The sequence below is a fragment of the Lemur catta genome, chromosome 17 (assembly GCF_020740605.2).
Source record: "Lemur catta isolate mLemCat1 chromosome 17, mLemCat1.pri, whole genome shotgun sequence".
Taxonomy (NCBI): Eukaryota; Metazoa; Chordata; class Mammalia; order Primates; family Lemuridae; genus Lemur; species Lemur catta.
Genome location: NC_059144.1, coordinates 20,270,161 through 20,295,910, shown reverse-complemented (window position 1 = coordinate 20,295,910; position 25,750 = coordinate 20,270,161). Strand labels below are relative to the sequence as shown.

Sequence of the window (25,750 nt, the reverse complement as noted above, 5' to 3'; positions counted from 1 at the left end):
TAAAAAAAACCATTGCAGGCACAGGCAGGGGGATATAGAGGTGGCCTTCCCTGTCCACGGCCCTGTGAGAGACACTGCTGTCAAAACTCAGAGCTAGCTGTGGTCTCCCATGTCTGGACGTCAATTTTTGTGCAGAGTGTACAGTTGTTCCATGATGCTCTGAGCAGGGAGCAGCTCTGGTGACGCTTCACGTGGCAACCTCACACTCCATTCTCTGCCCCTCTGGTGTCCACGAACAAACACCACCAAGAGATTCTAAAAGAGAGGACAAGTGAGATCAGTGGTTCAGGAATCCGCATAAACAGTTTCCCAGCCCTTGGCATTAACTCACCATGGTAAAAATTATCAGCAAACCCAGGGGCCTAGGTCCTCCCAAGTGTCACTGACTCCATGGCCTTGGGACTTCTTTGCATAGTCTCTGCATCTAAGGCTGAGACCTAAAAGGGGGAGGAAGCATCCAGGCATTTAGTCTGCGGCACGACCTTCTCCTCTCCAAGCTGACATCACCAAGGGGGTCCCAACCAACCAGGCTCCCTCTTTATGCATGCCAAATTACAAACCCCAAGAGAAACGGTACAAAAGAAAAAACATCTTAAAAGTTCAGTTTTTAAAAGAAATGATCTTCTTTTAAAAGCAGTTCACAATCGGGGCAACTGACCAGAAAGAGTAACCCACAGAAACACAGCTTTTCTGGCCCCGCCTTTATTTTTCTTTCTCCATTTATGCAAAATTACTGATGGCTCCTGGAGAAGAAACACATCTCAAATTTCGGAAAGCAACACCCATGATTTACGATTCTCACGTGCGCCCTTCAGTGCCATCCGAGCTCGTGTCAGCGTGCAGTCCACACAGAAATGCGCAGACTGGCTTTGGCAAGGGGTCCAAATGTGGCCCAATGGCCACATCACACAGGGCCTGCACAGGCCCAAGCTCTGAAGGGCTGGCAGGAGAAAGGCTGGAGTGTGAGAAAGCTCCAGGGTTGGGAAGGGACAGCTGGACCCTCCAAATATGGGGAAATCTTTCAGCATTCCTCTCCCTGCAGTATCAATGACCAGGGCATGGGTGGCCTGTGATCACTTTCGGGATGCAGGAGCAGAAAAGGACAGAGGGAGAGCCAGGCACGGCAGGAGGCTGGTGGCAGGAGCCTGGAGAATGGCTCGAGTCAGGGGGTGCAGCCCAACTGAGCAGAGTTCCAGCAGCTGCCACTGTGTCCTGCAAAGACCCCACAGGGAGTCAAAAGACACTTCCAGCGTTAAAATGTTAACAAGGAAAAGTTTTGGGGTTGAAAAAGGTCAGGAGCATGTGGTCAAAACAAAACAAAAAGCTACTATTGATCCAGATTTGCTTACCAAATCCGGACGTGGAAGCTGAGAGCAGGTCACAGAGCTAGATAGGTTCAAAGGCGGGAGAAGAGTCCCAGTGCCTGAGTCCGCACACCTCCCATCACAGCACACTGCTGACAGGCCAGCACTCGGGGGGGAGATGCCCCGGGGAGCTCTCTTTACCCACGCAGTTTCTGAAGGCCCCACCTCTGCTGCAGCCACTAACGGCATGTACGAGACTGCCCCACCGCAGGACACAACGCGGATCACAGGATGCTGCTTTCACCTTACTTCCCCTACCATCATCATCTAAGCCCCACCAAACACGCACAGGACTTTACAGGATGCAAAGAAACAAGATTCCAGAGAACAGTTCAAAAATCTTACCTTGGGGCACCATGGTCTAGCGCCTTGCTATGAAACCAACATGTCCCACGGAGCTGCTGCACACAGCACGCCCACCTGCAACAGACACAGAGAGCGCCTGAAACAGAGGCTGGCAGACTGCAGGGGGCTGCAGATCATCTCTGAAAGAAATGACATCATGTTATCCTGTGTGCCAAGTGTGATCAACTTGTTACGTATCAGTGTAAGTTAAAAGGATGCTGAGACCCAGCAATGCCTCTTCCGGACACCGATCCAAAGGAGATGAAATCAGCACCTCGGAAAGATGCCTGCACTTCCAGTCCCTGCGGCACTGTTCACAACAGCAGAGACGCGGACACAACCTGAGCGTCCACTGACACAACCGATAAAGAAAATGTGGTGTGTATGTACAATGGAGTATCACTCAGCCTTAGAAAAGGAGACCCTGGGCAGTGAGGGATAAAAACTTACCTAGTAGGAAAAGAATGATAATGAAAAGGAGATCCTGCCATTTGCCACAACATGGTTGGACCTGGAGGGCACTGTGCTAAGTGAAATGAGCCAGGCCCGGAAAGACAAATACTGTGTGATCTTGCTTACGCTATGGGAATGTCAGAGAATAAAAAACAGTGGTTATGAGTGGGGCAGGAGAGGAAATGGGGAGATGGGGTCAAAGGATACAAAGTAGCAGATATGCAGGATGAGCAAGTCTAATGGATCTAATGTACAGTTAATAAAACTGTATTAGGGATTTTTGTTAAATAAGTAGACTTTAGCTGCTCGCGTCACACACACTAAAAGCAGTAACCATGTGAGATGATAGATGTGCTAATGTTTCACTGTAGTAACCATTTTATTGTCTATACGAAACCCATTGTCCTATAACATCATATTGTAAAACTCAAATATTGATGCTAAATTTAAAAAAAAAAAAAGGATGCTGAGGCCAGGGAGTTTTGGGGAGTGGCCCATGCCTGGCAGCAACTAGCACATACCTGGGACAGGCAGCGGATGGTGGGAGGGCCCCACATCTACCCTCTAGCATGTAAGGGCTGTGTTCATTTATCTGACTACACGGTGCTTTGCCCACTTTGATTACTACTCTAGTCCCTGTCACCTTAATCTAAGGCAAGAGGGAAAACCTACCCCGGGTAGCCCACGGGCCCTTCCCGTGGCCAGGACTAGAGGTGGACTATCGTAGCTGCTTGCTCAAGGGCACTCTCCACCCTGACACTGCTCACTGGGATGAGCCCCATCACTGTATGATGATGGTGTCTTCTCCTTGTGTTCTTTTTGTCCAGGTGCCACATGTCAGGCACCAGGCACAATGTGAAACAAGACAGGGGCACTGCCCTCAAGAAGCTCACAGCACAGGGGGCACAATAGGCACGCTGACAACTCACTCCCAGATGGTGCGATCACCGCTGAGGCGGGGCTGAGGACGTGGGCAGCGGTGCGATGGGGAGGCAGGAAAAGCTTCCGGGGGAGCCCTAGGAGGAGGGTGACCGCTATTGTGGCTTCAAAACTATCCCATAAACACAAACTCCCCGAGGCAGGGCCCCGCCTCACTACCCTTTCCTTAAGCCTCCCCGTAGCCCACACTGCTGGGCAGAAGGGGCTCTCAATGACCCACACAGTGCCAGGCGCCAGGAGGGGACAAAGCTGCCGAGAAGATGTGTACGAAAGCTCCAGAGTTTGGAAGGGACAGGAGCGGACCCTCCAAACACGGGGAAACGCTTTCAGCAATTCCTCTCCCTGCACTATCAATGACCAGGGCACGGGCAGCCCACGATCACTTTCGAATGCAGGGGCAGAAGAGGGCAGAGGACAGGCTGAGAAGGAGGCCATGCCTGCACACTGGAGAATGATCGGACTTACGGCCTACGATTACAGGTGCTGCCTGATTCTCAGAGATCACTTACCCCGCCTCTCAAAGAGCTAAAGGGAAGGCAAACGTTGGCAAAAATACTGAGAATCTTTGGGCTCTAAAAGACTGGGTTTGTGTGGTAACAATATTATCTGAAAATAGTATTTCCACTGAGGCTCAAAGACCTCTCAGCTGGCCACTGACATGGATGTAGGTTTGAGTCTAAAACTCAGCCCTCTGTCCCTCCAGCACACTGCTGATTTCCTCTCAATACAGCGGCCTCGCTCAGGGACTCTCGGAGGCCAGACTAAACTCTGGAAGCACCTTCTCTGCAGCAGCCTCACCAAGGCAGAAGAGGACCCAGTCCTGTCCCTCACAGCCAAGGGGACAAAGCCAGGAGCAAAGGGAAGCGGCCTGCATCTGTGTTCTCACTCCCCACTGCACAATACCTAAACACCTCTGGCCCCGCAGCCTGCAGAGAACTTGAGCTCTAGAGGACCAGGCAGGACACCACTTACCTGGGACCTCACAATCCACGCTCTCCCTGAGGACACCTCTCATGATGTACATGGAGCAGCATCATGTGACACTCCTACAGGGGACAAGAAGCCAGCAAGTAATGAACGTACTTGGCCCTGCTTAGGGCATGTCCAGGGAACCCTGCATTCACCCACAGGAAAACACCGGGGGAATCAGCGTCTCGGGAGGCGGATGCACTGACAGCTTTTCTAGCCCATCCTGGGTCACTGCTACCATCCCCTAAGGCCGTCCCATCTGGAGTGGACAAGAATGGATCCCCTGCACACAAGGAAAACTTTGCAACTGTATCATCAATAACCAAGACACGAGCAGCCTATAATCACCTCGAGCACAGGGTAGAAAAGGACGCTGAGCTTGCTAGAACCAGACACCAGTGTCAGAAGCCTGGAAAATGGCCTGACCCGGGGCAGCGGCACAGCAAAGCACAGGACCCAGCAGCTGCCACCTTGTCCCGCACGAACTTAACCTGCCCAGCTAGGAGAGGCCAAGAAGACCCTCCAGGTAAGAAAGCTGCGGAGTTCTTAGGGTGTCGAAGACAGGGGCTGTGTGAGCTAAGAATACTCACCTCACTACATTTCTCTTTTCCAGATGAGGAAACCAAGGATCACAGAAGGTCCCAAAGCTAGGAGGTGACAGTGAAGTGATTGAGACCTGGGTACAGGTGAATTTGATGCCTAAATCCTTCCTGGTTCCAATTCAGAAATTCTGCTGCTGACACACCAATGTAAAGGGTCCCCGAAGACTCTACACTCAAGAAGGTACGTAAAGAGGAACCAAATGCATTCTTGATGACCCCTAAGAGGGTAACACTGGAGGCCAGGACAAAGCCACCTCATTTCACCTCTGTCTAATTCCCAGACTACATCATGCCCAGGGAACCTGCACACACCCTTGTGGGACACAAAGCCCAGATCTCAGAGGACCAAACTCACCTGAGGAGCACCGGGGTCCAGCTGCTTCCTGGCAGGACAGAGACACCTCTCACGGGCCCCTCTGCACCAAGGTGCCTCCTCTGCGAAAGAAGACGCCCCAGATGAGCAATCGAGACATCACCTGATCAAACCATCCTGGAAAGGACACGGAGAGTACCTGGCACAGAAGCTACCAGGTGGTAAGTGCTTCACACAAGTTGGCTGTCATTACCTAAACACCAGTCTATTGTCTCAGTAACACGAAAAGAAGAGTACGTCTAAAGAGGGGGCTGTGCATGGTCTACGTCGCAGATGGCTTCAGTTTCATCTTATGCATACATTGATTAATCTGCACTGGTCCTGAACTAGTACACTGAATGGGACTCTGAACCTGGGACAGGTTTGGGAGTGGGTCACACCAGCGTGGCAGAGTCTGGTATGGGCACAAAGGACCATTATGGGCAGGAGTGGCTCATCTGTCATCTGGGGGCCAGGGCCAATTATATAGCATGCTCGATTAATTATGTCAGCCATGCCTAGCTCTACCTCTGCTTTGGTCCCTGACAGGATGACAATCCATGGGGAACTTCATCCTAGTGGACCATGGACAAATCCCACGTTAAGGGGGTACCACTGGATGAATTACTAGGCCAGTGGGAAATAGCTCTCACCACCCCCTTGCTCAAAAGCATCTTCCTGACATGCCATGATGTGCTGAGCCCCATCCCCTTACAACCGTGAGTCATTTTTTCCCATCTCCTGTTTTTCATTTGCTCTGTAACTGCTGAATATCGACCATCTGCCAGGCACTGGGTAAATCAAGAGGCAAGACTGCCCTCAAGGTCCCAGAAGAGAGGCGAAGAGACGCACAAACCCACAACTGCCACAGGGTGTGACTAGTACCGAGAGGTGAGGGGATAAAAGGGTGACCCCCCCCCCCAGGTTCCATCACCAACCCACTTGGAGCACTCAATAAGCCAGACACCAGGTGCCAGGAGGCATTAAAAGGTGGTAAGGAGGAAGTGTGGGAAAGCTCCAGAGTTTGAAAGGGACAGGAGTGGACCCTCCAAACACGGGGAAACGCTTTCAGCAATTCCTCTCCCTGCACTATCAATGACCAGGGCACGGGCAGCCCATGATCACTTTCGAATGCAGGGCCCAAAAAGGGCAGAAAGTGACCCACGAAGAGAGGCCCAAGTTGTCGCGTTAGCTCCCACTAACCACCCAGGAAGGGGAGACGGGCCCAGCCAAGCCCAGGACCCTGGGAGCTATCACCACTTAACACAGCATAATGATCCCACCTGCCCCCATCAACAGAGTGCACAGCAAGACCAACTTCTGGTAAAAAAAAAAAAAAAGGCCTAAACTGTTCATTCACCCCACAAATACCGAGTATCTGCATGTAGCCAGGCAATGTGGGTTCCAAAACAAGAACAGTCAAGGTCTCTGCTCTCACAGACATTTTGCAGCTTCCCTACTTTACAGGAAGTCAAGCTCAGGAGAATGAAGTAACTTAGCCAGGATGTGACCCCCAAACCCAGCCCCCCATCTGCTACACCGGGCTTCCTCCTGCACCAGGGCCTTCCAGACAGGCCGCAGAAGCCGGCTGCGCTCCATGACCACCCCGTCTGCTGGGGCCAGCTGGAGGCAACCCGGAAGGCACCCCGCTTCCTTCAAGGGGCTCATGAGCAGCAGAACGTACCCAGGGACATCCTTGCACACAGGACAGCGGGCGCCCACCGGGGCGTGCCCATCAGGGTGCTGCGGGAGATGAGGGGGCGCGGGCTGCTGCAGAACCGGCAAAGCCGTCCAAGGCAGTTTCATCTGTCTCCAGGAGAGCCGCAGGGCCCAAAAGGCCTAGGCAGAGAAAAAGCACGGGGAAGGGGCTGCGGTACAAGGCCGGGAGACAGGAGCCCAGACTCTGCCCTCTGGGGCCCTGGGAGCGTCCTCGATTTAAGCCTCAGCCAAATGGTCTGTAAAACGGAGGTCTTAACACTTTTAAAGGTTACTGAGGACAAATGAGTTAACAGCCATAAGGACTTGGCACAATGACTGGCACTTTGTAGGTAACCACTGAGAGACAAGCGGTTTTGGGGGTTTCCGATGCCAGGAGTCGAGGGCAGGGCCAGGGCCGTGAAAGTCACGGGGGCTCTGGCGCCCCTCAGCCCGGGTTCAGGGCCGCGGGCACAGCGTCGCCGGGCCCCAGTTTGTAGTCACTGACGGGCACTAAGCCTTCCCGCAGCGTGGACAAGTGGGTTGACGCCCGCACGTGGCCGGCTAAGCCGAGAGGCTGCCGAGGGCGCAGCTCACCGGGCAGTGTCTTTCCCGAGGACACGCGAATCCCGACGGGCCCACCCCGGTGGAGGGCACGGGGCACTGCACCAGGGGCCGGGCCTGACCTGCGGCCGGCGTCCCCCACCCCACCCCCAGGGGCCCCGTTTTCCCCTGATGGGGGAAGAAGCGCCAACTACGCGCCCCGCAGTGGACTCACCCCGGCGCCCTGGCGTCGAGCAGCGGCGAAGACCCGGCAGGCAGAGCGGGAAAACGCGCGATGGCCGGAGATTCCGGGAGATGGCTCGGAACGGCAAGGCACTGCGACGCAGCGGCCACACCACCAGGCATCTCCGCTCATTCAGCGCGGGCGGAAATACAGCTGCGGCTGCGCTTTGCGGCCTAGAGTGGCGCCTCCGCCAGGCGGAACCTGCGCCAGCGGCCCTGCAGCGCCCCCCGGCGGGGCGGAGCTCAACTTCGGACGCTGGAGGGCTTGGGATACTTTCCAAATGCTATTAATAGAATTTTGAAAGTAAACCTTCTTCACTTGCTTTGTTTTTCCGTTTGTTCTGAAGGTGTTCCTTGGTCACTAATTGGATATTAATCTGCAGGAGTGGTCAACCTTCCGCAATAGGAGCTGTTTCTAGAATGAGCTCGTGAATTGTGCTTAGTTTGGACTTCTATGTGCAAGGGTCCAGTGGGCATCTGGCTGTTTGATTCACCACTGTATTCCTAGTTCAGGGGCTGGCACCACTGAGTGAATGAATGCATTCTACCCGTATTTTTTTTTCTTTAGACATTGTCAGACTGAGATCTCTGAGACATGGCCTGATACTGGAGTATGAGAGTAAGGCGGACCAGCCCACAGATGTGCGCAGGAGACAAATGCTTCCCTAAACTTGGTCCTCTAAGTACACGGGATTGCGGGTGGAGAGAGTACTTGAAGCAGCAGAGACCTGTCCAGATTTGCCCCTGAGGAACCTGAGCAGATGTGCTCAGTGGCGGAGACTACAGACAGACGTTCCATGTTCCTGACAGGCTTGGGAGGGGGTGCATGAGCCCAAAGCCTCACAAGCCCTGACGCTGCCCGTATCCTGGGCCAGTGTGCCTCTTGGACCTGAGGTGGCCCTGCCACTAGCTGTGCCCACTCTCTGGTTGTGTTTTGTTGTTGTTGTTGTTGTTCATTTGGTTTTTTGTTTGTTTGTTTTGAGGCAGAGTCTTGCTCTATTGCCCCAGCTAGAATGCTGTGGATTGTAGCTCACTGCAACCTCAAACTCTTGGGCTCAAGTGATCCTCCTGCCTCAGCCTCCCGAGCAGGTGGGTCTACAGGCACATGCCACCACACCAGGCTACTTTTTCTATTTTTTGTAGAGACAAAAAGAGAGCTCAGGCTGGTCTTGAACTCTTGAGCTCAAGTGATCCTCCCACCTTGGCCTCCCAGAGTGCTAGGATTACAGGCATCAGCCACCATGCCTAGCCGTCAAATCTAGATTTTCTTTTGCACTCCTTGTTCCTATAACAAGGGCACCTTGGCGGATTCAATCCTCCATTCCCAGGGCCTACAGGAGGCCAGGTGCCTGGGAGGGTGGTTGATGCTTGTTGACTGTTAGTGGAACAGGATGTTACAAAGGATGTTGCAGCCAACACATCAACGAGGCCCCAAGGCAGAGGGATGAACCATATAAAATCGCATCTCAAGAAACAAATGACAAAGCCAAAATAAAATATAATTGCTGCTGTGGTATGTAAAAAATGATTAAATATTGGTGATTTTTGAAGGTTCCATCTGATAAAATGGCAGCCGCCTTCCAAAGAAGGTATTGGACCAGATATAGAATTAAGGAAGGAAATAACCAAAAAATAGTTGCCTGTGACTCTTGAATCCTCTCTTCCAATTGAAGGGTATTAATAGTGCAGAATTAGAATTTAAAGAGAGGGGGAATTATTAATTATATTTCTTAGGGAAAAGCAGGGCTCTGTGAGTCTCACCGTCTGCCCCCAAGAGGGAAAGATGGGGAGAAAGCCCAGGCAGGTCACCACAACTTAGCAAGAGGAGCTCCAGCAGGTCATGAGGGAGCTTCATATTTGTCACTGGAAGTTGAGGAGCACAAGTGACAGGGCCTGACCCACCTCTGAGTCAAAAGTTCATAGTCTCTTTCTACAGGTATAGAATCTATGATTCGAATATTCGTCTGGTACCCAGAAGGTCCTGCCCAAGAGGGAGCCTACTAGAGTGAGAGGATCCCAAGAAGAGGATCTGTGCACATCAGTGGGGCACAGCTAAAGGGTGACAGGAGGGGAGTCTCCAAAGAACCCATGAAAGAGGCCATGCGAGAAATACTCAGCATTAAATACCCTGGAGGGGGCGTGGGCTTTTTGGAACAGTACCAGACAGAAGAGCAGTCTTCCTCCTCCTCAGTCTTTACCCCATCTGTTTTGATCCTGGAAGTGTTGGCAGTGGGTGAGTGGACAGAAAACTCTTGGCAAAGAGAAACACATCTGCATAAGTGAGGACAGAAGGCCCACATCCCCTCCCCAGCAGGAAGCACCCCACCCTGTGTGTGGCCCCAGCTGGTGGAGAGAAGTCTCACTATGAATGAGCATGGGAGACATAATTTGTGTATTAGACTAGACATTTAAAATTATGGAATGAAAGCTGTGTTTTCCATTTTTAGTGATTGCAAGACTTTTTAATACCTAAGAATGATCAGAAAATTTCTGAGGCCTGCCTGATATTTTTTTTTAGGGGTAAAGAAAAGATACTTCCACTTAGCAAGTTAAACAGGCAGGAAAAAAAAACTGATGATTACTTGTCAAGAGTCCTGCTTTCAACATACTGGTTGCATCAAGAAAGGATTGGGCTGTAGCTGGGAGGACAAAATCCCACCATCTGGGATTTTGTGACCTCATAGTGGCTGAGAGATCCCCGTAGCCTGGAGCCCCTTTGTTTGAAGGGATGGAATCATGGCTGGCTGGACAGACTGTTCCAAGGAGATGGTCCCCAGGGTCTAGGTGGGAATAAGCAACTGACCACTCGAGACCTGCAGGCACTCCAGGCCCCATCCCCACACCAACAATGATCACCATGCTGGAGAGTTTGCTGTGTCTGTCCATCCTCCTCCTCTGCTTCTTACTGATCCTGTGTCTTTCAGGAGCAATAGGCCCAGGGCTCCTCCAGGCTGGGACTGAGGCTTGATGGAAACCTTGGCCAGTCCAGCCCTCTGGGCCTCTCGGACAGGATGGGCTCTTCTCAAGCTGCCTGTAGGCTGGGTCTTGTCCTGTTTTGCGGCCTCTGGCCCTCAATGGATGCTCTGGAAGACTGAGATGAGATGGGGGTCTCCCCATCAGCTATCACCTGGGTCTTAGTACTGCTTTCTCCCTGGGTCCCCTAGCTGGATCCTGCAGCCCTCACAGCCTCTCTGTCGCTGGTTTTGTTTCTGGTTCATTGTCGTCCTGGGCTGAAGGCTGCTGGCTCTGAAGAGGAGGTCAGTGTGGGGCTCAGTGAAGGTGTAATTGGCTTAGTCCTCTGGGCCCTGGGGAGTGGGAGTCCTGGCTAAAGACTGATAACCTTAGCCAGGAACATTGGACTTTGATTCTATCTGCCATGAACAATCCAAGAAAACGATCTTCTCAGCTCATGAATCAGGATGGTCTTAGCTAGTTAATGTTTCCCTGGACAACTTTGGACTTGCCTTGCTAAATAACAGATGTTTCTGGCTAACTTCCCTGGCTTGAGAAGTGTAATTTTTTGCCTGAATACTTGGACATTCAAGATAATGATATTCGAGTTTGGTTCATTGTCTTTCATCATTCTAGTGGCCACATCGGTTCTTCACTCATAAGACCGTGGGTTTTCCTGGCCAGGCACACATCAGACATCCCTGGCTAATTTTCTGGGCCTTCCAGGATAAAAATAGAAGCAAACCTCTATGATTTCACCATTATGTATGATATTGGCTGATGGTTTAAGATATGCATTCTATGCCTAGAATTATGAGAATTAAAAAAAATTTTGAATGGATATTTATTGGGGGTTCACGACACCCCCGATATAACCAGGTCCCTGGGCAGTGTGTGCTGCAAGAGATGAGGGAGACAAAGACAGGGCACAAAAAGTAAGGTGAAAGGGTGTGGGGAAGATCAGGGGACCACCAGGTGGCACCAGGGGACCATCTCGTGAGCCAGGTGGCACTGACTGAAATCTAGCACCCGTTTTTATTCTCTTTTTCATGCTATAGATTACAATGATTTCACATGAAAAGCTCATGAGTTACAATGTGTAGACGTTTCCAGTCTCCCCTAATAGTCAGAAGATGTCTTAGCTAATTACTTTTATCTATAGAAGCAGGAACACATAGCTCGTTACTAAGCACAACTATGTCTTAAGGTATGTATAGATACTATCTCTGAACTCAGCAGCTGTGGCCCATTTGATTGAGGAACAAAGAGATTAGTACTTCTTACTGGGAGGTTAGCTCCCCATTAACTGAGGTGTTCTACTGAGAAAGGGGAGGGAAGGAACTCAACCTGGTGTTCTTTAAGAATTGGAGCCTGGGTCCCTTCTCCGGGGCTGACATTTTGCAATCTTCCTTTACAGCCGTGGGTGGCTTTCATGTCAAGCCGCTCCACGGCTTTTTAGACATGAGGCCCCTCAGGCTTTAAGGTGGGAGTCTGCTCTGCTGTACTCCCAGATCGCTGGAATGTCCCCCAACTTGGTGGTTAACTTCTGCCCTTATCTCCGGCTCCTGCTCAGGCGGCATTCCTTCATCTCCTCTCCTCCCACGGCCTCAGAAATGGGGTCCCTAAGCCCCAGTGGTCTTATTCCCATCAGATATTAAATTTTATCAAATGTTTACTGGGGATATGATGAGCTATATAAATAAACTATTAATAGAATGGTGGTTGCCAGGAGCTGGGAGGAGGGAATGGGGAGTTGTTGTTTAATGGACATGGAGTTTCAGTTTTGCAAGACGGAAAGAGTTCTGGAAATTCATTGCACAACAATGTGAATGTACTTAACACTACTGAACTGTTGAGTTAAAAATGGTTAAGATAGTAAGTTTTATATTGTGTGCATTTTATCACAATTAAAAATTTTTTAAAAATAGGTAAAATAATAAATTGAAACATGATACCATAGGTGCTCTGCATAGTTGTTGGTTTACAGTAAGCTAGTTTAATAAATTATATTTAATACTTTCTGTATCAAAGAGTTTGACTACTCTAGGTGCCTCTGGGTAGAATCCTTCCTTGCCCCTGTCTAGTGTCTGGTGGTGCCCGTCAAACCGTTGGCATTCCTCGGCTTGCAGCTACATGGCTCCATCCTCTGCCTCTGTAGTCAGGTTACATTTCCCTGAATGCGCCTTCTCCTCACTCACAAGGACATCAGCCATACTGGAGTAAGGGCCTGCCCTCCTGCAGTATGACCACATCTTAATTTCCATCTTAATTGCATCTGCAAAGACTGTATTTCTAAATAAGGTCACATTCCCAGGTACTAGGTGTTACGACTTCAATGGATCTTTTTGAGGGACACAGGTCAACCCATAATATCTGTCTTGCTCCACATTCTATGATATTTACCACGCTTTGGACCTCCTTATGTGATATACTTCTAGACTTCCTAGTATAAAAGCATGCTTGCACTCATGGGACCAACCTTATTTGATATTGGTGGATTATTTTATTGGAATATAAGCTTGGAGGAAGGCAGACACCATGGATTTCTCTCATTCTTCCCTTTACCTCCCATTCATTATACCAAACAAAAAATTTGTTAGAAAAGTGGTATAATTTTCAAACATCTTTATGGGGAATAATCATTAACTGAGTAGTTGTTTTGAAAATTGTTTGCATAGTTGTTTTATTTTTATTCCTTTTTTAATTTCCTGCAGAATCTGGCTGGCATAGACATCTGCCAAGGCAGAAGAACTCAAACTTTGTAAAATAATTTAAAGAGGTTTATTCTAAGCTGAGTATGTGTGACCATGGCCCAGAGAGCCATGCCCAAGAAGCCTTGAGCAAGTGGTCTCACCATGGTTGTGTTACAGTTTGGTTTTATACATTTCAGGGAGACAGGAATTACACATAAAGTCATAAATCAATACATGGAAGGTGTTCATTGGTTGGGCCTGAAAAGGCAGGGGATTACATGTTATAGGCGGGTTTAAAGATTCTTTGATTTGTGATTGATTAAAGAAACGAAGGAAGCTTTGTCTAAAGGATTACAGTGTCTTAAATTAAGATAAGGGAGTCTATTTTTTTTTTCTTTTTTCTTTTTTAAAGGCTGGTCAAGTGAAGCAGTGGGAGTGGAGAAGGAACAAAGGAACCTGTAACTGCTTGTGATCAATTAGTTGTGGACCCCACTGCACTCGGACCAACCAAGGAAGTCTGTTAATCAGAGACAAGTCACCAGACATACACCCAGAATCTAATGGTCTGTTAAGTAAATTCATGACCTGCAGGTGTGATTTAAGCTTTGTCTGTGTAGCCTTAGGCCTGCTAATGAGTTACAAAGGACATCTCCAAGAGGGGAGGGGGCATGATGAGGAGTGTCTAACCTCCCTACTCATGGCTGGCACCTCAGCTTTAGGGTATTTCTGGGGTCCCCTTGCCCAAGAGGGGGTCTATTCAGTGAGGTGGGGGGCTTAAGATTGTATTTAGTTCATATGTCTGTTGTGCACACCCACCTCTGTTTCCGAGCCCCTAGCACAGCATCACATAGAGTTCAGGTCCTCAGTTACCATGAATTGAATGAGTGCATGAATGAGTGAACAGAAGACTCATTGGCTCAGTAGTGTCCTCACCCCCTTTTGCTGCTACTGGTCTGTCTTGATGACCAGTGGCTCCAAGTGGCCGGTGGCCTCTTCCTACCCCCACAGACTCCTCAACCCCCCATGCCCCCTCCTGAGGGAGTCCAGGCAGACATAGTTGCCAGCCTACCCCAGTTGCTACCCTACCCCTGGCTGGATGGGCCCTCAACATCCCCTCTCCAGGCAAAAAAGATCCACTTCAAACAGGCATCCCTTCTAGAGCTTGCAAAGAGCGTGTCTGCAGTTTTGTTTTTTATGTCAGCAGACGAATAAAGGGTCAGCCATTGGGAATAGACTGTCGTCTGAATGCCATGAGCAAAGCCTGTCACAACACATATATTTCAAGAGCTCAGCATGCTGCCCTGTTTGCTGGGCTCCCTCGTTACATAGGCCAGTGTCACAGATGGGAAAGTCAACCTGGATAAGCAAAATGCTCACAGTGCTTCAGGCAACAGCAAAACTCTCAGATAGGATGTGTTGGTGACAGAAGCCTCACTTATGCTAAAAAGGAAATACATTATTGGAAAACTTATGTAATCAAACAAAGGGAAGGACAGAGGTCAAGCTGAGTCTCTAAGACAACAAACACCAGGACTAGAACACCGTCTCTGTCCTGCATCTCTGCTTCCTTCTGTGTGCGGACCTCTGCCTTCATACTCACTCTGGATTCTTGCTTATGGTGAGGGACATGTGCCAGGTTTACCCTGAGGGTAGACAGGACTGCCACATATGGTTGTGCAGGTTGTGTACTACACAACTCATGGGAGCACCATTTACATCACAGTCTACAGTTGAGAAGCAGAGATGCTGAGGATGCTTGGCTGAGCTGATGCCACAAAAAGCACTTGACTTAAAGGAAAGAAGGTATTTTCCTAGCACATTCTTCTCTGGTGCAGCAAAGTGACCCTATGTTGCACCATCTAACCCTTAAATGATGATACTTCTAATAAAAACCTTTGAGAATGTCTCTGAAGGGCAACACTTTTGGGAAATTTTTCTCCCAAGCTACTTGAGGTCAAGCAAAAGACTACACCTGTGACACTGAAACTTATCAGGGCATTAAAAAAACAGAGAAAGGTTTGCAAGCATCAGGGAGGCTTTCTGAGAAATGCTGCCCTTAACTACGCAAACTTTGACACTCAGAATTACTTTCTGGGCCAAAGGATATGTGCTTCCTCCTTTTTCAAAGCTCTGGGAGGAGTCACCATCTCTAAGGTCCCTCATCTAACTTCTCTCGAGGGTGGGTTGGGAGGTGTTGAGCATGTACAGGTCACCTTTCAGGGTCTCTGTGCTTGGGATGGCTTAAACAACAAACATTTACTTCTCAGAGTCTGGAAGCTGAGAAGTCCAAGGTCAAGATTCAGATCAACAGATTCAGTGTCTGGTGAGGACGCGCTTCCTGGTGCATAGATGGCCATCTTCTCACCGTGTGCTCACGTGGCAGAAGGGAGTTCTCTGGGGCCTCTTTTATAAGGGGACCAACCTCACGCACGAGGGCTCCATCTTCATGATCTAATCACCTCCTAATACCATTACCTTGAGAATTAGGTTTCAACCAAGGAATTTTGGAAGGGACACGAGCATTGTCTATAGCAGGGTGTTAGTCTGACAACGGGAGAGGAGTGGATAGGTCAAAACCACAGATGTCTTTGCCATTTAATATTCAGATTTGTGTGATATTAGACAGTCTGTTGCCATAAAGCCCACCTTTAAATATAATGTTGTTGGTTGATGAAGGTCTGTATGATATGGTGAAAATATCCTTTTAGTCCAAGCATGCTAAAATACACTTTTCTGATCAATAATAGAAATTAAATATTGTGAAAAACCTTTTCAAGCATCTATTCATTTGATCCTAGACTGCTTTATGGGTTTGAATTTTGACTCTGATGCCTACTGTTGGGGGAGGCAATCTGCCACCAGCCCTGAGCATCTATGCACATTCTCGCCGAGCATGTCAAGAAAGCAAGGCTCTGACAGCTCTCTACCTGGGCACTTTCTAAGGGCTGTGTTTTGCAGTGAGCAACGTTGTGAGATGAGGTGGAGGCTCCTCCCAGGCTAAAAGTAGGGTTACTCTGTTCACTATAAAAATGGGGCACTCCCCCAAGCTCAGTGTTCCTCTCCTGTAACACACTGTGTGTGTGGGCATTCATCATTGGCACCATGCCACTCCCATGGGACTTCTGAGGCATGGGGAAGCTATATGAACATGGAGGTCTGTCACTGATTTTGCCATGAATAATAAAGTCCCCAGACTCTGACTTAGGAATTTCACGTCCTCCACCAGCATCCATGAGACAGGAACAGGCTAACTTGTCAGCTCCCAAGTAGGGTTAACTCTCAGACCATGCACAGATCCTGACACATTGACTGTGTGACCTTGGACAAGTTAATTAAACTTTCTGAACTTTTATTTCCTCATTGACAAAAGGGATAATAATAATGTTTACATTATAGGATTGGTATCTTACTCCATTTGGGCTGCTGTAATGAAGTGCCATAAACTGGATGGCTTATAAACAACAGAAATTTATTTCTCCCAGTTCTAGAGGCTGGGAGTCCAAGATCAAGGCACCAGTAGATTTGGTATCTGACGAGGGCTTTCTTCCTGGCTTATAGATGTTGGCTGTCTTCTCACTGTGTCCTCAAATGGCAGGAGGGGGAAGCGAGCTCTCTAGGGACCCGTATAAGGACACTAATCTCATTCACAAGGGCTCCACCCTCATGACCTCATCTAATCCTAATTACTTCCCAAAGACCACACCTCTCAATACCATCTCAATAGGAGGTAGGGTTTAAACATATGAATTTTGGAGGGACACAAGCATTCAGTCCATAACAATTGATATGATGATTAAATGGATCAAAGTGTCTGAAATATTGTGTGTGCCCCAAAATATTAACCATTATTTAAATTATAATTCTACTGTCCTGCAGCATTGCTGGGAGGCATTGTAGTGACATAGTCATCATGTTATGAAAAACATTGTTAACCTGCTTCTATGAACTTTATTCACATTGTTTTACCTTTTACATATACGCCTGAATATAATCTGCTAATCTTCTCATGACTGGCTCCTTCTCCTCCATCAGGTTTTAGATTAAATGACTTTTCCCTGAGTGGCCCTTGTTCTATTTAGCTCATCCTGGCGAACTAAGTCCCACAGTTACTGTCCTCAAAGCACCCTACCCAGTTCCTTTGTAGCACTTATTACGATTTTTATTTTTATTTTTCGGTCACAATAAAGTGTATTATGAAAACAGGCTGGTGTGGGGACATGGAGGGAGACAAGTGCATTCAGGCTGGGTGGCTCCGGTGAGGCAGTGCGGCTCCGTAACGCTGACGCCGTCCTCGCAGGGCGCAGCGGTCAAGTCCCGCGTAGGTAGAGTGTACTGCGGTCCTGCTCTCGCTCCCAGAGCTGCCGGAGCCTCTGCCCTTCATTTTGGAGGCTTGTAGGGCACCGTTGGCAATGCCTAAGCTGAATTTCTGGGCAGCTAGGAAGATGATCCGAGTTCTGCGTGGGTCTGAGGCCTCAAAACCAGCAGGGTTCATGTCCGTGCACCTGGGATCGCAGGTGTGCAACCTCCAGTTGCATGGAGAAGCCCACCAGGGGCGTAGTGGGCACCAGGCCGTCACGTCTCGGTAGGACGCAAACTCCGCTAGACAGACCCCCGGCCACGGCTGCAGCCCCAGCCCCGCTGCTGGCCCTGCCCGGCTGGCCCTGTTCTCCCCGCCTGAGCCGCTGCAGCTCATCGGGCGGTGGGAGAGGCGGTGAACCGCCTACTATGAATTTTAATTATTGCATTTTCTGGCTCACTTGTTATTATTCCCACTGGAATGTAACCAAACATAAAGTCAGGAATCAGGTCTGTCTTCTTCGTTATATTTCCAATACTTAGTCCAGTCCCTGATAGGAAATAGTTACTCGATAGATTTTCTGGATGGATGGAGTCTAGATGCATAGATTTATGAGATGAGTGGAAGGATGGATGGATGAATATTTGAATGGCCCGATGTAAGGATGAGTGAATAATTGGAGGGATGAGGAAGCTGATGTTCCATAAATATGCCCTGGATAAATGGATGTGCGGGTAGTGGGACTGACAGCTGATGAAGAGATGCTCGGTTGGATGGAGGCTTGGATGAATTGCCGCTCCGCTCCGCCAGGGGGCGATGCAGGAGCGCCTGCGCGGGCTCGGCCGGGAGCAGGCGCCGCTCTAGGCTGCAGCCCGCGGCCCGGCACGTTTCCGCCGACTGGGAGCGGTGGAGAGACCTGCCTGAGGGTGCGGCCCGGGGCCTGCGGCTTCCTCCGCCGATCCACACAGCGCCCTCGGTACCCTCCGCCGTCGAGCCCGCGGCCCCGGATGGGTCACTGAGCGGCGGCGCTCCAGGCATGATCTGCCCGGGAACGCCCGGCGGCTTCCCAAGGCTGGTTCTGCGTCCCATCTTCCCCTAGAAAAGGAGAAACTGAGGCCGCAGGGAGGGAAGGAGAGGAGGCCCGGCGCCTGGTGCAGTGCTCCGTCCCCGCCGCCAGGGTGGGCCCCTCGGGATTCGCGTGTCCTCGGGAAAGACACTGCCCGGTGAGCTGCGCCCTCGGCCGCCGCCTGCCTGAGCCGGCCCCTCGGGGCGTCAGGACCCCCGTCCGCCCGGCCTCCCTCCGGGAAGGCTCAGTGCGAAACGGGCCGGCGACGCTGTGCCCGCGGCCCTGAACCCGGGCTGAGGGGCGCCAGAGCCCCCGTGACTTTCACCGCCCTGGCCCTGCCCTCGACTCCTGGCATCGGAAACCCCCAAAACCGCTTGTCTCTCAGTGGTTACCTACAAAGTGCCAGTCATTGTGCCAAGTCCTTATGGCTGTTAACTCATTTGTCCTCAGTAACCTTTAAAAGTGTTAAGACCTCCGTTTTACAGACCATTTGGCTGAGGCTTAAATCGAGGACGCTCCCAGGGCCCCAGAGGGCAGAGTCTGGGCTCCTGTCTCCCGGCCTTGTACCGCAGCCCCTTCCCCGTGCTTTTTCTCTGCCTAGGCCTTTTGGGCCCTGCGGCTCTCCTGGAGACAGATGAAACTCTGCCTTGGACGGCTTTGCCGGTTCTGCAGCAGCCCGCGCCCCCTCATCTCCCGCTGCACCCTGATCGACACGCCCCGGTGGGCGCCCGCCGTCCTGTGTGCGAGGATGTCCCTGGGTACGTTCTGCTGCTCATGAGCCCCTTGAAGGAAGCGGGGTGCCTTCCGGGTTGCCTCCAGCTGGCCCCAGCAGACGGGGTGGTCATGGAGCGCAGCCGGCTTCTGCGGCCTGTCTGGAAGGCCCTGGTGCAGGAGGAAGCCCGGTGTAGCAGATGGGGGGCTGGGTTTGGGGGTCACATCCTGGCTAAGTTACTTCATTCTCCTGAGCTTGACTTCCTGTAAAGTAGGGAAGCTGCAAAATGTCTGTGAGAGCAGAGACCTTGACTGTTGTTCTTGTTTTGGAACCCACATTGCCTGGCTACATGCAGATACTCAGTATTTGTGGGGTGAATGAACAGTTTGGGCCTTTTTTTTTTTTTTTTTACCAGAAGTTGGTCTTGCTGTGCACTCTGTTGATGGGGGCAGATGGGATTGTTATGCTGTATTAAAAGGTGACAGCTCTCAGGGTCTTTTGGGCTTGGTGCTTGCACAGTCTGCTGGCTGCTAATTTTGGCCTCTGTTCCTGGCTCACTTTCTGCCCTTTTTTGCCCCTGCATTCGTAAGTGATCACGGTCTGCCCATGTCCTGGTCACTGGCAGTGCAGGCAAAAGAAATGTGGGAAAGGTTGCCCTGTGTTGGGAGGGTCAACAGCCTCATCTTCCAGTTCCAGGACTTTCCGCCACTCCTGGTTTTCAATTCTACACACATCTCGGGGTCTCCAGGGTTTAGGGGGCTGCCATGTGTGTTGCTGTTATCAATGGCGCTTTTACTTCCTGCTGCCTGCTGTTGGGACCAGGCTATGTGTATTGCTTAAGTTCCCCCTGATGACCAGCAGAGTCGCTGCCAGTCAGCCATGGCACACTCCTGTAAACTTGGCTTTGGCATCCTTTTCAGCCTGTTGTTGATTAGGTAAATGTTGGCCACCCTGCCATAGGCCATCCACTGCCTACTCTTTAGAGTTAACTACTTTATTTTTCATGAGAAAATAGTATATTTGCTCAGGAAATAATAACAGCCAACATTTTTGGAATGCTTACTGTCTGGTAACTATCACACCCCTTCGTGAGCAGGGACAAGCCGGCTGCTCATTCATGGCTTTTTGTCTATTGCAGATGAGTCCACTGTGTGCAGAGGCATCATGGGAGTTGTCATGTTAGGCACATTCTAGACCTCACTGTCCTTGAGGTAAGATCTCTGGTCCATTTCTGGAGTGTTGGTTCCTTGCATCTAGTACAGCCCTGTACATGTTCCCAGGGGCTTTTGGTGATAACATAGGGGAGCTAAGAGGTGAGGTAAAGGTGGCACCATGGGTCCCCAGATCCACTGCCCACCCCAGCTGACCTAGATCACTTCTGGCCCTTCTCATCCTTCAGTGGCTGCTGTAGGGGAGAAACCTCCAGAGTCCCACCTGGGTAATGAGAGGTTCCTGGGTATCTGCCATCTCTCCCTGGATGTTAACCAGGAGCATGTTATAATAGAAAATGGGTAGATCTAGGCAACAGAGACACTGGTCCCTGGCTTTGAATCCCCTTCTGAGACTCTCTTAGTCAGTGACCAGTCGAGAACTTAATTTTCTTCATTTGAAAAATAGCGTTGGGCCGGGCACGGTGGCTCACGCCTGTAATCCTAGCACTCTGGGGTAGCCGAGGTGGAAGGATCACTTGAGCTCAGGAGTTTGAGACCAGCCTGCACAAGAGTGAGACCCAGTCTCTACTAAAAATAGAAAAAAAATTAGCTAGGGAACTAAAAATAGAAGAAATTGGCCAGGTGTGGTGGTGCACGTCTGTAGCCCCAGCTACTTGGGAGGCTGAGGCAGGAGGATTGCTTGAGCCCAGGAGTTTGAGGTTGCTGTGAGCTAGGCTGACACCATGGCACTTAGGGCAACAGAGTGAGATTCTATCTCAGAAAAAAAAAAAAAAAGAAAAAGAAAAAGTTGTCTTCACTTGCAAATGTGGATTTAAAAGAAAAAGAAAGTCATGATAGAGGTGACTTTTGTGGTACTTTAGACCACGTGATTCCTATCCTTGCCAAACCTAATATTTTTCCAGTGTTCTGGCACAATGTGACGTCTCTTTGATTCCTTGTGGCAGGGAGGTTTTATGGGGCTTTATCAGGAAACAAGGGCCACTATGGGGATCCTGTGCTTGCCTGGGTTGTTTTCCTGGACTCAACCTATTCCACAGGTCGCTGGCATCTGCTTTTCTTCCTGGATCTCTCTTTGCCCTTGTGTGCACCTGCATTCAAAAGTGATCACGGGCTGCCTGTGCTCTGGTCATCAATAATGCAGGGAGAGGAATTGCTGAAAGCCGTTTCCCGTGTTTGGAGGGTTCACACCTGTCCCTCTCAAATGCTGGCGCTTTCACACACTCCTTCCCTCCTGTGAACACCTTTTGGTCTCGTGGGCATTGCAGGCTATGTGTGAGAGTCAGTGGTGGGAGATGCTTTAGCTTGGCCTTTCTCCAGGCTATGTCAGCGTCAAGGTTTAGGTACACTTTAGATGCTGGAAAGAGTCAAGATTAATTTTTTTTTTTTTTAAGAGAAAGGATCTCACTCTGTCTTCTAGACTAGAAAGCAGTGATGTCATCATAGCTCACCGCAGCCTCAAACTCCTGGGCTCAAGCCATCCTCCTACCTCAGCCTCCCAGGTAGCTGGGACTACCGGTGTATGCTACCACACCTGGTTAATTTTTCTATTTTTTTGTAGAGATAGGGTCTCATTCTTGCTCAGGCTGGTCTCGAACGAACTCCTGACCTCCGCACGATCCTCCTGCCTCGGCCTCCCAAAGTTCTAGGATTACAGGTGTGAGCCACTGCCAGGCCCAAGGTGAATTATTATTATTCACAAGTAAGTGTGATGTTGGATGGTATATAGTCATTGCCATAAGATTTGCAAAGAGAAGTGGCCTTTTGGAGGTGGTGGGCCTGGGCAGGCCTTTAAAGAAGTGGGATGTGATGGGCAGTAGGAAGCTATTCCAGGGAGAGGTAGCAATGGGAGGACATCTTTGAGGCTAAAGTGAACAAAAGCTCCCAGTCCTGCTGGGAAGACAGATGTGCAGGCAGGTATGGGCAGCTTGGAGGGATGGCTGCTGGGGTGGTCCTGTGCTTCCAGCAAGGCATAATGGGACTTCAGTGGGAGGAGCCCTGCAAGCGAGTTCTCAGGCTGTCTTTCTGTCAGTTATACATCTGCTCCATTGCCCTGCAAGGGGCTGTTTTAGATCACTTTTTTTTGAGATGGGGTCTCGCTGTGTTGCCCAGTCTGGTCTCCAACTCAGGCTCAAGTGATCCTCCTGCCTTGGGCTGCCGAGTGGCTGGGACTACAGGTGTGTGCCATCACACCCAGCTTGTTTTAGACTTTTAAGACAGTTTTTATTTTGACTATTTTTTGGAAGTATTGAGAGTCCTTTTTGAGATGAGTTTGATGTGAAAAAACTTTACAGCTCATACCTGACTAATCAGGGGTATTCTCGTTGACAACAGCTTGAAGAAAGATGACATAATATATGAGACCAAGTACTTACAGTAACCTCCTGCTCTGTGGCCTCTCTTCCCTCCAGGGATGCTGCCTTGGATCTGCGGATTGTGAAGGAAGCCCCAGGGGATGGAGGCAGTGACCCTCTCAGGACGATGACCTGGGGGTCCCAGCTCCCCTGGAGGGGCCTCCTCATGGTGAGTTAATGCCAAGAGTCAGCCTGTGTTTCTGAGATGGCAGTTCCAGGCTGCTGGCCTCATTTGACTTCTCCCTTAGATTATTTGGGAGTTGATCATGGACACTGGCATAGCAGAGAGTGACGAGTGATATTGCCACGTGACACGTCTGTCGCCAGACCTTCTTGCCCCTGTTGCCTCAGCATAACATGGATCGACTTTTTGCTCTGTGGAGGGGAAGCCCTGCAACCCTGGGGACTTGAGGTCCAGAGTGGGAGTCCCTTCCGCTGGCTCTGCCCTGCCCAGTTATGCCACAGAGCGCCACGATCTGGGGAGACTGGTTTTCCTTTGTCTCAGCCAGCCTGTGTGTCCTCCTGCCTGCTCCTGGTGTGACTTTTGAGGACCGAGAGTTCTTGTTGAGGTTTTCTGCACTGTGCACCTTTGTCTTTTCACCCGACTCAATAAATCTTTAAACATGCCCTGCTGCTGCTTTTTTGTTTTTGGTTTTTGTTGTTTTTTTAGTCAGTATCAAGGCTGGGTGTAGAGAAAGGGCGGGTCTTCTGGTTTTCACTCATTGAGACTTTCCACTTGGCACACTCCTGAGGTTTGACCTAGGGGATATGAGATGGGATGTAGCATTTAAACTAGGTTTTAACAATCCCAAGAGTGTGTGGGGGGCTGAAGTTCAGGAGAGGAAGGAACTGATAGAACTGAGTTGGCTAGGGAACCTTTGGGCCAGGCCTTTGGAAGGGGGGGGTGATGATGGGGTGGACTTAGAGATGGAGGCAGGGGCTAAAGCCCTTTAGCATGGCAGGAGTGCCCTGAGCTCAGGTGGTGAGAGGACACCAGGTGAATTTAGAAGGTGGTTTTGAGCAGAGGTGAGAGTGGAGTGGATGAGGAATAGCTGCCCTTGGAGAGCTCTGGGGGTATGGCCGGCAAATGGCAGCCATTGGGGTTGCTGTTACCGTGAGGTAGCTTTGGTCTTTGTGGATCGTGTTCAGTAGCAATTCCCGCATTGATGTGCTCAGCGTGCACGTGTATCACCACCTGTGGGCACACGTTGCTCTGTCCTCGTTTTTTAGGTACAGTCACACAGGGACTCTCCCAAAGGCCATGGTAGAAAAGGGAGATTCAATTGGTCCCATTCCTTCAGGTGAAATTGATACCACTGTGCCTGGGGCTGAGATGGAAACCAGGCTGTCAGGCACTTTGGTCGTCTCTGCCAGTGGGAGACATCCTTGGGGGCTGAAGAGTCCACTCTGCCAGCCATTTCCGGCAGAAGTCCCTATTTCTGCCTTGCCCTTTCCCTATCCCCCATCTCCTTAATTCCTACCCAGGGACCATCTGACACCTCCCATTCACTTTCTTGAAGATCCCCTACCCTACCCAACCCTCTGGCCAGTTTCATCCAACTGCGGCCCTTGTCCTTTAGTGAGAAATGAAAACATTTTCCCCAACTTGGCCAAAGTTCCTTCTTTTCTGAGCTCACTGACTATTTTTAGTGAAGTTTTACTGTTGGTTGGTGCATTGACATTGGTAGACCTCTCTTTCCTTAACACACTGGCTGTCCTCTCTCACTGGTAGGCAGCTTCCCATCAGCTATTAGGAGCAGCATCTACACCATGCCCCACTCCCCTTTAGTCGGTCTGTCTGTCTGTCTCTCTCCTTCACTCTTGTGGCGTATTCTTGAGCTACTACATGAATCCTGCAGCTGGGGTGGTGGTGTCCCTGATGCCCTGTTTAGTCTGTGTCCTATAGGAGGGGCAGCAATGGGGTACTAAGAAAGAAGGGAAGAGTTGAGATTGCTGTGGAGTGGGGGACGGGAGTCTCAGGGCTGTAGAGGTAGGATTGCTTACTGTGGCTCAGCCCAGCGGTCACCAAAATTTCCTTCCTAATAAGCCAGACTGGTTGGTTTGTGGCAGGAGTTCCCTCATTTTTTGCCCTGGTTCTGTGCCTCCTGGTGTAGTGGCTGGATGTGAAGGTCAGTGAACTATTGTGCTGGAAGCTCTTAGCACAGCACTTGGCACACAATATGTGCTCGGTAAAGAATAGCTCTTCTCAGTCTGAACTTCGTCACTTTCACATTGTAAGTGATCTTATCGCTGGCCCCGCCTGTTAGGTCTTCCTTCCCCTGCCCTATGCCACCCTCACCCCACCCGACCCTCAGCCTCCAGCCTGGACTTCCTGTTCTCCAGAGGAGACATGCCAGGCCCTGCTCACTGCCCAGGCCTGCCTGTCCACCCTCACCACACACGGGCACCCTGGGCCCCAGCCACACTATCACTGAGGCTCCTGAACATGTTCTCCTTCTCCTGGCCGGTGTGACTGGAATGCATCCTCCACCTCGGACTCAGCAGGCTCAGCTGTGTCACTTCCTTCAGGAAGCCCTTGTTGGCTAAACCTCCACCCAGACTGGATTCACCGCCCCTCCTTTCATTCATATCAAGCATCAGTTATGTGCAGGCACAATTCTAGGAACTGGTAAACAAAACAGGCAAAAGAGCAAGTCTCTGCTGAGTACTTACATTTTAGAGAACAAGGACATACCATAAACAAAGTATTAAAATATGTACTTTGTACTAGAGAAGTGCTAAGGAAAAAATCATAAAACAGGGAAACAAGATAGGATGTCAGGGTGACAGCAGAGGGAGTGGCATTTTAAACCGAGTACACAGAAAGGCCTCACCTGGGAGGTGTGACTTGAGTGAAGTGAGATCTCACCTCTGGGCTTACCGCAGCCTGTGTAACCCACTGTCATAGCAGGGACCAGGGATGGTAGGAAGCTTTCCTCCTGGATACCAGGCCCAGCGCACTGGAGAGATGACAGGTATCTGAGGCCACTGCAGTGCTGCTG

At 50.3% G+C, this 25,750-nt stretch overlaps 1 long non-coding RNA gene and 5 other non-coding genes across 6 annotated transcripts; 3 read left to right on the top strand and 3 right to left on the bottom strand.

Annotated features, from left to right (window-relative positions):
* Positions 1-961: 961 nt before the first annotated feature.
* On the bottom strand, positions 962-1,092 carry LOC123622934. Its single transcript, XR_006729674.1, has one exon. It is a non-coding gene; the product is annotated as a small nucleolar RNA SNORA71 (small nucleolar RNA).
* Positions 1,093-3,364: 2,272 nt separating this feature from the next.
* Positions 3,365-3,498, bottom strand: LOC123622932. The gene has a single exon (XR_006729672.1). It is a non-coding gene; the product is annotated as a small nucleolar RNA SNORA71 (small nucleolar RNA).
* Positions 3,499-6,029: 2,531 nt separating this feature from the next.
* Positions 6,030-6,163, bottom strand: LOC123622931. The gene has a single exon (XR_006729671.1). It is a non-coding gene; the product is annotated as a small nucleolar RNA SNORA71 (small nucleolar RNA).
* A 13,637-nt stretch (positions 6,164-19,800) lies between these two features.
* On the top strand, positions 19,801-19,933 carry LOC123622936. Its single transcript, XR_006729675.1, has one exon. It is a non-coding gene; the product is annotated as a small nucleolar RNA SNORA71 (small nucleolar RNA).
* Positions 19,934-21,483: 1,550 nt separating this feature from the next.
* Positions 21,484-21,617, top strand: LOC123622933. Its single transcript, XR_006729673.1, has one exon. It is a non-coding gene; the product is annotated as a small nucleolar RNA SNORA71 (small nucleolar RNA).
* A 439-nt stretch (positions 21,618-22,056) lies between these two features.
* Positions 22,057-23,375, top strand: LOC123622342. Its single transcript, XR_006729477.1, has 3 exons — positions 22,057-22,096; positions 22,806-22,917; positions 22,997-23,375. It is a non-coding gene; the product is annotated as an uncharacterized LOC123622342 (long non-coding RNA).
* The last annotated feature ends 2,375 nt before the right edge of the window (positions 23,376-25,750 follow it).